We start from the raw sequence: 12,874 nt of genomic DNA, 5'->3' as shown, positions 1-12,874 counted from the left end.
AGACTTCCAGGTCCAATCAGACGCGGCTGGGTCTCTAGGCTTTGGCTTGTACTTCAGGGGACGTTGGTGCGCGCAACGGTGGCCAACGGGATGGCAGGGTCAGGCTATCATGCACGATCTCACCTTTCTTGAGTTTTTCCCTGTAGTGGTGGCCGTTCACATCTGGACGGAGGAGTTTCGAAATCGCCGCGTATGCTTCAGGACCGACAACCTGGCAGTGGTCAACATACTAGCCAGGCAGTCATCTCGGTCTGCGAGGGTCTCCTCCCTCCGGTGCCTTGAGTACAACATAATATTTTCAGCCAAATTCATTCCTGGGACCAGTAATGATATAGCCGATGCCTTGTCTCGCTTTCAGATATCTCGCTTCCGGTCACTAGCACCTGGTGCACAACCGTTGCCCGAACCCTTTCCAGAGCGCCTGTGGAACGTTGGAGACGCAAAGTGATTCAGGGAGTATTAGCGTCTGTCACACCCTCCACTCTCAGGTCTTACAAGAAGGCCTGGTGCGATTTCCTGGGTTTCAGGTCTGGGTTATCTGGGCTGTCGCATAACGTGCCACCCACCACTGACGATGTTCTTCAGTACCTTTCCCATCTTGCCGATTTGGGACGTGCTCCCAAAACCTTAAAGATACACGTAGTGGCCATCTGCTTCTTTTCTAAAGCCACATTTTCCTACGACCCGTGCAGCGACTTTCTGATCCGCAGAGCTATTGAAGGTTGGGGCAGGTCACAACCCCCCAGGGCCGAGGGCCGTAAGCCAATTTCTTATGGGTTGCTATCTCAAATACGCACGAAGCTCAAGTCAATTTGCTGGAGCAAGTTTGAGGCCCGCCTCTTTTCTGCGGCGTACGCCATCGCCTTTTTTGGCGCTCTGAGAGTTGGCGAAGTTGTGGTGGAAGCTAGTGCAAGTGGTTCAACGCGCGGCCTCCTTATGGAGGACGTGCACTTGTCTGAATCGACTTTGACGGTCAGGATACGCCAGTCCAAAACTGATCAGGCTGGTAGGGGGGTTCTAGTTAAGCTCACAGCGTCGGCTCAGCAGGGCCCATGCCTGGTAAAGGACACTAGGCGGTACCTCTACGTTAGACCACCCGGCCCTGGTCCGCTCCTGGTTCACGAAGATGGGTCACCCTTGTTGAGACACCAATTCACCAGGGTACTCCGCAAAGCTATTGAGGCGTGTGGTTTATCTTCCCTTGTGTATGCCGCGCACTCATTCAGAATCGGTGCCGCAACAACAGCCGCCCACTTGGGTCTGCCTGCGGATAAGATCAAAGAAATGGGCCAGTGGAAATCCAACGCTTATAAAAGTTATATTCGCTAGATTGCGCCCTGATATATCACTCCTACTTACCGGTTCTTTTTCTCTGTCCTTTCATCCACAGCTGTGCTCAGGAGATGCGTGTGGATATGTGGCCACAGTATTGTCTATTGGGCCCGCGCTCGGGCGGTCAGCTGCGGCCTCGTGCCTAATTTTGGTTTACCACCTGGAGTTCGAGTTTCCTGGTTTTCGAGAAGAGGCATGCGCTGGGACGAGCTTATGCCATTGCTGGGGGAGAAAGTTGCAACGTTCGGCCCTCCCAATATCCTTGTCATTCAATTAGGGGAGAATGGCCTTGCCAACAGAAGGAGCGTGGACTTGTTGTCGAATATAAAAAGAGACTTGAATGCGTTTGCAGCCTTATGTCCCAGAACGACGGTGTTCTGGTCCTTTTTGTTGAAGAGAATTTTTTGGCGCGGTGCGCAGAGCTGTATGGCCATTGAAAAAACCAGGAAACTCGTAAATCGGGCAGTGGCCCGTTGGGTGCGCTTCTTGAATGGCCGAGTCATTTATCATGACCGTATCCGGATCAGCGACCAAGCCTTATACCGGAATGACGGGGTGCATTTATCAGACCTGGGGAACGACATTTGGTTAGATAGTGTCAGCAATAGCATCCGGGATTGGTTACAGCCGTGAGGGTATTGGCGGCGAGCCTTTTGGCTCGGGTGGCGGTTAGGCATTGGAATAATGTGTTGTGGTGTGTCGAAGAGCTAGGTGTGGCCATCGTCTATGCCTTCAATTTTTGGGTATTCCGTTAAAGGAATCTGGCGGTCGTGTATTCTGTCCGATGCCTGCTTGGTGGGAGGCCATGGGACAACCCTCGGTGACATCAGGGGAGAGCCTATAGTTGGATTAGCATCAACAGGCTCCACCTACTGGTGAATAAACCCACTTGTTTGAGAGATCCAATGCCTAAGCCAATACCTTTTCACTGCTGTAATCAATAAAGTTGTGGCCTTTCCTTGCCCATTAACCTTATATAACGTGTCCTTGCGTATTCTTTCCACATTGCGGGGGTCGGGTCCTCGAACCACAACATAAATTCTTTGGCAGGCCTGGATTGATTTCTGCATGAATTAAGAAATCATTACAGAATTAAAATAACAGAAGAACTTAGGAGAGAAAAAGTTAAGTGCGCAGCGTAATGAAATTTAGGAACCACAGTGGGGGGACCGGAAGTTACGTTAGAATTAGCGATGGATGAACTTAATCTTTTCTTTTTCAGTGTGTACGTATGGTGTAGGGAGTATTAATTACTGGATTGCCCTTTGTGGCTTGATGCATCTTGTTTTGTTTTGTATTTGTTTTGTAATGTTATGTTTTTAAAATTAATAAAGCATTGGGGGGGGATTCTTAAAAAAAGGATCAGTACTGTCTACATGTACTGGCAGCCATGGCTCTCCACGGCAGGAGATATTTAGCCCCCTCCCAGGCCTACCTACCTGGAAATGCTGCTGAGGATTGAACCCAGGACCTCCTGCACGCAAAGCGGAAGCTCTTCCACTGAGCTATTGCCCTCCCCCGGGAGCCTTTTTGCAAATCTGCTTTTCCTCGAGATCCCTTCCTAGAACCTTCTCTGGAGAAGTGGCTGTTAGAATTCCTGATCTATGATTTCAGTCATGGGATTGTTTATCACATGACGGTATATGTTTTGACTCCACAGAGTGGGAAATGACGGCGGCAGGATGTTTGTGTCACTGTGTTCCATGAAGTGGGACTATTGTCCTTTGTTCTTTTTCTCTTTGCTGTCTGATGTTGCAGTGCTCCATGTGTGTTTATACTGTATGTACTGTATGGAGGAGCTACAAGTACAACTCCATCTCCTCGGAAAAACAGCATCGGAATACAGTGGTACCTCGGGTTACATATGCTTCAGGTTGCATACTCTGCTAACCCAGAAATACAACCTCGGGTTAAGAACTTTGCTTCAGGATGAGAACAGAAATCGTGCTCTGGGAGCGCGGCGGCAGCAGGAGGCCCCATTAGCTAAAGTGGTGCTTCAGGTTAAGAACAGTTCCAGGTTAAGAACGGACCTCCAATACAAATTAAGTACCACTGTAGATTAGCCAAAATGCTGAGTAGCTGAGGTCTGTTACGCAATGCTGCGAAGACTCTGCGGATCCCTAAGTGTGCCGATGTCGGCTGGCATCGGTCGCTGTGATGTTTGGGCTGAAGAAAACTTATGAAGCTCCCGAACAAAAGACCAGGAGGGGGAGAACATGCCAGTCAGGCATGTGTCTCTGCCAGGGTCCTACTCGAGTGTAGGCTGAACTCCTGACAGTGGCAAGCTCTCATTTTGTAGACTCTCAAGGCATCCAGCAGCAATGTTGGAGATGGGGGCACCATGAGGGGCAGCCCTCCTTCAGGGCCCAGATTCGCTGTCAAAAGGCCCTCAAGTGTCCGCCAATGTCTCAAGAGACATCTCCTTCCCCCAGGGGTCTTGCAGACAACTGTGGACAGCCTGGCTTCAGTGGCACCTCACCCTAAGGCTTGCACACAGTTCCCAGGGGATACAACCGAGCCTAACCACCTGTAACTGAAAACAACAACAACATATTGCTTCCTGCGGGGAGGGCCACTGGTCCCATCCTGCCTCAGGGCTCTTTTGACATTCCCCTGACCTTGGCCTTGTGCTTAGCAGTTGAAGTGCTGACTGCCCCCTTTCATTTCTGAGTCACTGCTGGGATAATCAGTCACGCAATTATGGAATCTCTTCATCTGCATAACATTACAGTCATACCTGTTGTTACATTCGGTTCAGGTTACGTTCTTTCAGGATACGTACCGCGGCAACCAGGAAGTAACTGAATGGGTTACTTCCGCGTTTTGCCGTTCGCGCATGCGCAGGCACTCAAAATGGCGTCACGCACATACGCAGATGTGGAGACCTATGCACGCGCAGACACAGGTTGTATTCTGCTCAGGTTGTGAACAGGGCTCCGGAACGGATCCCATTTGCAACCAGAGGTAGCACTGTATTGTGATTTTCATTTTCAGGAGAAAGAGGGGGGGACACACAGTCCTCACACTCACACACCCTAGAAGTTACGCTGCTAAAGCCTTCTCTTCCCTACCATCCCCCCCACACACACACTTTGAGGTGGCACAAAAATAGAGGGTTCGTCTTGATCAACTCACCTGGTTTGGAGAAGAAACCCTATTCACGATTTAATTGAATATTTGAATAATCATTTCATTCCTGTAAGGCATAAAGAATGTTGTCCAAATAACATTGACGCACTCCACTGAGATAGAGCGGCTGCAAAGACTCCGTCCTGCAACAAAAGCCGCCTCACACACAGGCAGAGCTGCCGGGACCATTTCTATGCCCTTAAGAGTTCTTTGCATTCAGTGCCGCTTTTGTCTGCTGGAGGCGTCAGATAAATTGCAATCGCTTAAGGGAATGCAGGCGCACAAAAGCCGCTCTTGCTCCATGTTAAATAGTGGGGAAGATGGATGAAGGACACAGCTCTGTTAGATTCACAGCTCTTTATTACAGCAGTTAGAACTGCTCCTGGAGTCAGACTGACTGCAGCCTAGCTGGCTGCTTTATATAATACTAAGTAACTTGTAACAGTAACAGCTCCCAACTAGCTAACCAGTGATTTTGTGACATTGGGATCTAATTGGTTTACAGGTCGGATTTAGATTGTGGATTAAAGCCTGAATTATTAGCCTTACTAGACCTTGGATTAGGACACGGACTAAGTTATAGAATATCCTTTACACGTGATGGATTAAACCATCAAGTGGTGGAAGATTAAAGAAATTAAAAGAAATCGGAACTGAACATTAAGTAATTGTTTAATTATTTAATTTTAAAAAAGGAACTACTGCTCTTCCATCAGAATCTACGTGGACTTTAGAAAACCACCTCAACAGGAATAACTCATACATAAGTAATAATTATTTGAGTCTTGGAAAAATTTACCAAACTTTCAGAGGGTGTTAATGTTTTAAGGGACAGTTTGGGAAAACACAAACTATATTGTCATATATTATTAATAATACCGTAGAAGGGAGGAATCATTTGAAGAAAAACAAGAGCCTAGGGAAGGTACTAAGGTGTATAAACAAGACTTTAAGATTGCCAAGGTCGAGATATACTGGGATTATAAGTGAAGCTAATTTCTTTGATTTCTGGATATTTTATTATCCAACTGGATCTTTAACTGTATATTATAATAGTACATATTTTCTAGCAGACATTGGTGGTACTTGGAGACATTATGGTTGTACTTTAGGATACAGTTGAATTGACTTCAAAGGTAATACTCTATCTGAAAAAAGGAAATACAATAGAAAGTGATATAAAAGAAATTGTAAGAATATAAAATAAGAAAAACAAAATCGCACGGGTGTAATAAAGTAAGACATAGAAAAATAAGAATAAAAAAACAAAAAAAGAGATTGTGCGCCCCTCAGGGGAGAGACAGAAAATTAACACAGACTATTGTGTAAATAATCACAAAATGTCAGGGGAAAACGGAAAAAAGGTAGGAGGGACTCCTGGAGACAGAAAGGCCTCACAACAGGAGGAAATTAAAGACCTGGACATATTGTGGTTAAAGATCAAAGAGGAATTTAAACAGAGTGAATTGCATATGGAAAGTAAATTAAGAGAGGTGCAGGAACAGATAGATAAAAAAATTGAAGGAGCTGTGGGAGAACTCACTAATAAAATAGAAGACCTATCAGTTAGATCAAAAGTAATAGAAGAATCAAATAAGAAAATTTAAAAAGAAATGAAGGAACATAAAAGGGAGACAGAAAAAATGAAGAAGGAAATAAGAGATTTGAACAAATCACAAGAACAGATTGAGGATAGCTTAGCTATGACAGAAATGCGTCAGAAACAACTCAATTTAAAATTCAGAGGAGCAGAAGAAGAAATCAATGAGAATATAAAAGAAAAAATGATAAGAGAATTAGCAAAATGGTTGGAAATAAAAGAGGAAGAAGTAGCTTGTACTGTAGAAAGCGCATTTAGAATAAGGGTGAAATCCCAGCAGCTCAAACGAAAAAAATCTCCTGGTGATTGTTTGATGATTTTCAACTCAATTGAGATGAAAAATATGATATTAAGAACAAGTTACCGAAAAAAATTAATAAATGAAAACAGAACAATTATTATATACAAAGAAATACCAATTAGACTTTTGCGTAAAAGACAAGGATACCGACAAATAGTAAGTGTCTTACAGAGAAACAATATACAATATAGATGGGAGTTCCCCAAAGGAATTACCTTCTATTATAAAGATAAAAGATTCAGATTGACAGATACACAGGAAGCAGATTTTTTTTTGAGAAGATATGAGAAGGAGCTTGGAAAAGGGGAAGAAAGGTACGGAGGAGGAGGGAGATATACAGAAAGGAGGAAGGAAAAGAAGGCAAAAAACACCGAGAAGCAAAAGAGAGAGAGAGAAGAGGAAGAAGAGGTAGTGGAAGAGGAAGGAGCAGTAGGTGGAGAAGAAGAGGAGGAGGAAGAAGAAGAGTTAATGGAGAAGAGGTTGACTAGAATATAAATTAAAGTCAAACAATATAATATCGTTAAAGATTCTGTCCTGGAATGTTAATGGTTTGAACGAAAAATCTAAAAGGAATAAAATTCAAAAGGTGTTAAAGAATAAAAATTATGATGTGATCTGTTGTCAGGAAACACACATGGCAAAAAAACACAAACATATACTAGCAAATAAAAGGTTGGGGGTAGAGTTTGTTAATTCAGACACTAATAAAAAAAGAGGAGTTGTGATATACGTGAAGGAGAAATGGGACCCAATATTAATATGTAAGGACGATGAAGGAAGGATCTTAGGAGTACAAATCAACCATCAGAGAGAAAAGATTAACGTTATAAATGTCTATGCACCAAATATGAATAAAGCTGAATTCTTTAAAAATTGGAACAAATGCTAATAGAATTGGAGGATCATAAGATGATTTTACTTGGAGATTTGAATGCCATGCCAACACCTGAATTAGATAGAAGCGTGAAAAGAAGAAAACTTAAGCAGGAGAAATTACCAAGAACATTTAACAATCTGGTGGAAAATCTAGATCTGATAGACATCTGGAGACATAAAAATCCAACAACGAAACAATATACACACCTGTCAGAACCACACCAAAGTTGGGCCAGGTTGGATCAAATATGGGTCTCAAGAGAATTAACATTAAGAGCACTTAAATGTGAAATCCAACCCAGAACTCTTTCAGATCATAGCTCAGTAACATTGGAGATAAAAAGCAGATTACAAGGAATATACAGATGGAGAATGAATGATTATCTTTTTGAAAATGAGGAAATAATTGAGAAGGCCAAAAGAATGTTAAAATAATATTTTGAGATGAATTTAAATAAAGAGACTAATATAGAGATAGTTTGGGATGCCAGTAAGGCAGTGTTAAGAGGATTTTTAATTAATCAGAACAGCTATAGGAAAAAGTTAAGAGAGCAAAAAAGAAGAAGAAATACTCAATCAATTAAGAGATTGCGAAAGAAAACTAGCAATAAATCCAACTGAGGAGCAGGTTAAACACACTTATAGACTATTACAAACACAATACTCAAATTTAGTAGGCCAAGAAGTAGAATGGAGAATCAAGATATGGAAGCAAAAATTCTTTGAATCAGCAAATAAAACCGGAAAATTACTAGCGTGGCAATTACGAAAAAACAAAAAACAAAATATGATTAACAAATTAAGAATAGAAGAGCAAATTGTGGAAGAACCTAAGAAAATAAAGGAAAATGTCATCAAATTTTATGGTAAATTATACAAAAGAGAAAAAGAAGACAGCACAGAAATAAAGAAATATTTAGAAGAAAATAGACTAAAAGGATTAACAGAAGAAGAAATAACACAATTAAATAATCCTATAAAAATTGAAGAAATCCAGGATGCGATAAAAAAAATGGAATTAGGAAAGGCTCCAGGGCCTGACGGCCTTTCAGCTAAATACTACAAAGTTCTAGAGGAATATTTAGCCCCGGTGCTGTGCGAAGTAGCGAATAACATCTTAAGCGGCGGAAAGACACCAGACTCATGGAAGGAAGCCTATATTACATTAATATCTAAGCCAGACACAGATAAATTAGATATGAAAAACTACAGACCAATATCATTATTAAATAATGATTATAAATTACTTGTGGAAGTACTGGCCAACCGTCTTAAGAAATGTTTAAGAAACCTTATCCATACAGATCAAGTCGGATTCTTACCTAATAGACAATTAAAAGACAACATAAGACATATAATTAACATCATTGAATATCTAGAGGCCAAGAATGAAATACCTGCGGCACTAATTTTTATTGACGCCGAAAAGGCCTTTGATAATGTATCTTGGCAATTCCTTGTAAGATGTCTAGAAACAGTAGGGATAGCGGGCGCCTTCCTGGAAGGGATAAAAGCTATCTACTCAAGCCAGAAAGCAAAATTGATTATTAATAATGATTTAACTGATTATTTCGGAATTTCAAAGGGTACGAGACAGGGGTGCCCTCTATCACCACTTTTATTTATAATGATACTAGAAATTATAGCAAATAAGATAAGAACAACTCCAGAAATACATGGAATTAAAATTGGGGGGGGGGGGATACAAACTGAAAGCATACGCTGATGATCTGATGGTATCATTAGAAGATCTACAAAAAAGTGTCCATAAGGTAATAGAATTGTTAGAAGAATTTGAAAAGTTATCAGGTTTTAAGTTAAACAAATCAAAAACTAAAATGATGACGAAGAACATGGAAGAAGTTATGAAATAATAATAATAATAATAATAATAATAATAATAATAATAATTATTATTATTATTATTAATTTATTATTTATACCCCGCCCATCTGGCTGGGCCTCCCCAGCCACTCTGGGCGGCTTCCATAAAAGCCAAAAATACAGTAAAATATCACACGTTAAAAACTTCCCTGAACAGGGCTGCCTTAAGATGTCTTCTGAATGTCAGGTAGTTGTTTATCGCTTTGACATCTGCTGGAAGGGCATTCCACAGGGTGGGCGCCACTCCCGAGAAGGCCCTCTGCCTGGTTCCCTGTAGCTTTGCTTCTCGCAATGAGGGAACCGCCAGAAGGCCCTCGGCGCTGGACCTCAGCGTCCGGGCAGAATGATGGGGGTGGAGACGCTCCTTCAGGTATACTGGACCGAGGCCTTTTAGGGCTTTAAAGGTCAGCACCAACATTTTGAATTGTGCTCAGAAACATACTGGGAGCCAATGTAGGGCTTTCAAGACCGGTGTTATATGGTCTCGGCGGCCGCCCCCAGTCACCAGTCTAGCTGCCGCATTCTGGATTAGTTGTAGTTTCCGAGTCACCTTCAAAGGTAGCCCCACGTAGAGTGCATTGCAGTAGTCCAAGCGGGAGATAACCAGAGCATGCACCACTCTGGCGAGACAGTCCGCAGGCAGATAGGGTCTCAGCCTACGTACCAGATGGAGCTGGTAAACAGCTGCCCTGGACACAGATTTGACCTGTGCCTCCATGGACAGCTGTGAGTCCAAAATGACTCCCAGGCTGCGCACCTGGCCCTTCAGGGGCACAGTTACCCCATTCAGGACCACACCTGCCCGCCTCCTGTCCCCCAGAAACAGTACTTCTGTCTTGTCAGGATTCAACCTCAATCTGTTAGCCGCCATCCATCCTCCAACCGCCTCCAGACACTCACACAGGACCTTCACTGCCCTCACTGGTTCTGATTTAAAAGAGAAGTAGAGCTGGGTATCATCCGCATACTGATGAACACCCAGCCCAAACCTCCTGATGATCTCTCCCAGCGGCTGCATGTAAATGTTGAAAAGCATGGGGGAGAGGACAGAACCCTGAGGCACCCCCCAAGTGAGAGCCCAGGGGTCTGAACACTCATCCCCCACCACCACTTTCTGAACACGGCCCAGGAGGAAGGAGCGGAACCACTATAGGACAGTGCCCCCAGCTCCCAGCCCCTCAAGACGGTCCAGAAGGATGTTATGGTCGATGGTATCAAACGCCGCTGAGAGATCCAGCAGAACTAGGAAACAGCTCTCACCTTTGTCCCTAGCCCGCCGGAGATCATCAACCAGTGCGACCAAGGCAGTTTCAGTCCCATGATGAGGCCTGAATCCCGACTGGAAGGGATCCAAATGGTCCGCTTCTTCCAGGCATGCCTGGAGTTGTTCGGCAACCGCTCGCTCAATCACCTTGCCCAAGAATGGAAGATTTGAGACTGGGCGATAATTGGCCATTGTGGCCGCATCTAAAGATGGTTTTTTAAGAAGCGGTTTAATAACCGCCTCTTTCAGCGGGTCTGGGAAGGCTCCCTCACAGAGGGAAGCATTCACTACCCCACGAAGCCCATCGCCCAGTCCTTCCCGGCTAGCTTTTATAAGCCAGGATGGGCAAGGATCCAGGAGACAGGTGGTTGGTTTCACTCGTCCAAGCAGCCTGTCCACATCCTCGGAGGTAACAGATTGGAATTGATCCCACTCAACTTGACTAGACAGAACTCTAGCACTCTCCCGCCCCGGCCCTGCTCCCACGGTGGAGTCTACTTCTTTCCGAATCTGAGCGATTTTATCTGCAAAAAACTTTGCAAAATCATTGCAGGAGAACATGTGGCCCGTACTGGGCCCCGATGTTGCAGGTGGTTCCGCTAAATTGTGAACCACCTGAAAAAGTCTCCTGCTGCTGTTTTCTGCAGATGCAATAGAGGCGGTGAATAAATTTTTCTTCGCCGTCGCTATCGCCACTTGGTAGGCTCGACGTTGAGCTCTAACCTGTGTCCGGTCAGATTCGGAATGAGTTATCCGCCACGGGCGCTCTAGCCGTCTCAACGATTGTTTCATTGCCCTCAGATCCGTGGAAAACCACGGGGCTCTCCGGGCTCCATGCAATCGGAGAGGGCGCTTCGGAGCCAAACAGTCAATAGCCCTGGTTAACTCCACATTCCAGCGGGCCACCAGGGAATCGGCTGAAAGGCCATCAACATGGGATAAAGCATCCTCTACCACTCTCTGGAAACCATTTGGATCCATTAAGTGGCGGGGGCGGACCATCTGGAGGCTAAAATTGGAATTAAAGCGGTAAAAAAAGTAAAATACCTGGGAATTTGGCTAACTATGAAGAACATAAATCTAATGACGGACAATTATTGTCAGGGGTTCAGAAGGAGAGACACAGGAGGGGGAGCAAATGGAGAGTGAGGAGGAAGAGGACGAAGGGGGTGCAGGCAGTGACAGTTACCAGAGTCGTGACTCAAGCCTCTCTAGCGAATCGGAGGACTCACAGAAGGGAGCACCGATGGCCAGAGCGAGGGAGGTTCCAGGGGAGAAACCTCAGGAGGGAGGGGCCAGCGGGGAGTCTCTGAGCAGCAGCTGGAAATCGGGACCAGCTTCCCCACCTGAGCGCAGTGGGGAGGGGGAGTCCCAGGAGTCGGGACCAGTGTTCTTGCCACCGGCGGGAGGAGAGGAGGCAGGGTTGGCCACGCCCACATCCGGAAGCGGGGAAACGGTCAGAAGGAAGGTTACCGGCTGGGCGCGCGCGCCAAGTTCAAATGTACAGGCGAGCGGCACAGCAGGGAGTCCGGACAGGGAGCCAGGTCCTAAAGCCCGCCGGAAGGAAGGGTGGAGCTCAGGGGGGTCAGCGTCAGAGGAATCGAGGAAAGAGATAACCCCTGAGGGCAGAAGGACCCAGCGTAGGAAGGAGCAGCGTAGGAGGTGGAGCAAAGCGAGAATCTTAAAGTGGTGTGGCTTTAGCAGCGAGTCAGAGGGGACTTAGCCGATCTAGCGTCAAGACGTGGGGTCTGCGCGCCCAGAGCTTGGAAATGGAAACTAAACTTCAATAAAGACTTTTGTATATAAGATCCACTGGGCGTTGGTCCTCTGTGAGCTGGGACCTAGCGGCAGTCCCTGACAGTAAGTCCCCTCTCACCTTTTCCACCAATCTTGCAACCTCGTGGCGTGTGGGAAAGCAGCGGAGGGTGAAGATTGGTGCTTCGCTAGCTCACAAAAACCGGGAAAATGACTACCGAAGAGAAGATAGCGAGTTTGCAAAACGCAGTGACGCAACTGACTGCAGAAATTGCGGCATCCAGAAAGAGTGAACTGGAAGCAGCTGCTGCCTGCCAGGATCTGCGAACCAGGTTAGATGTGCTAACTGCACAGAGGCTACCGGTCACCAGACCAGAAGGGATTGGGCTGGGGAACAGAGGAGGGAGCCTGGTGTCTCACTTCAATGGGGACCTGCAGGAGTATCCTAACTTCAGAGCAGATTTAAAATATGCACTGCAGCTGCTTGACAAAGACTTTAAGAATGAGGAGGAAAGAGTGGCATTTATCATTTCGCATTTACGGGGGGAGGCGAAATCGTGGCTGCGCAATCTCTGGAGAGACAAGGATCCAGCCCTCCAAAACGCAGTTGCCTTCATTAAAGTGATGGATGCGTGTTTTTTGTCTGAGATTGATGTGGATATCGCTAGGAAACAGATTCACGGACTAAGACAAGGCAGAGCCACTGTGAGGCAATACCATTCGCGTTTCTTCG

The 12,874-nt window shown here is 45.3% G+C and overlaps 1 pseudogene across 1 annotated transcript in view; it reads right to left on the bottom strand.

Moving 5' to 3' along the window:
* Positions 1-1,118: 1,118 nt before the first annotated feature.
* Positions 1,119-12,874, bottom strand: part of LOC309361267 (U6 snRNA-associated Sm-like protein LSm3 pseudogene) — a 179,101-nt pseudogene continuing 167,345 nt past the window's right edge. The window contains exons 2-3 of the transcript in view: positions 3,120-3,171; positions 1,119-1,264 (exon numbers count right to left, since the gene is read on the bottom strand). The product of the transcript in view is annotated as a U6 snRNA-associated Sm-like protein LSm3 pseudogene (transcript). The remainder of the gene's footprint in view (positions 1,265-3,119; positions 3,172-12,874) is intronic.

The sequence above is a fragment of the Podarcis melisellensis genome (genome assembly GCF_964234715.1).
Source record: "Podarcis melisellensis genome assembly, chromosome: W".
Classification (NCBI taxonomy): Eukaryota; Metazoa; Chordata; class Lepidosauria; order Squamata; family Lacertidae; genus Podarcis; species Podarcis melisellensis.
The sequence above is the reverse complement of the archived record's forward strand: the minus strand, read 5'-3'. Positions and strand labels throughout refer to the sequence as shown.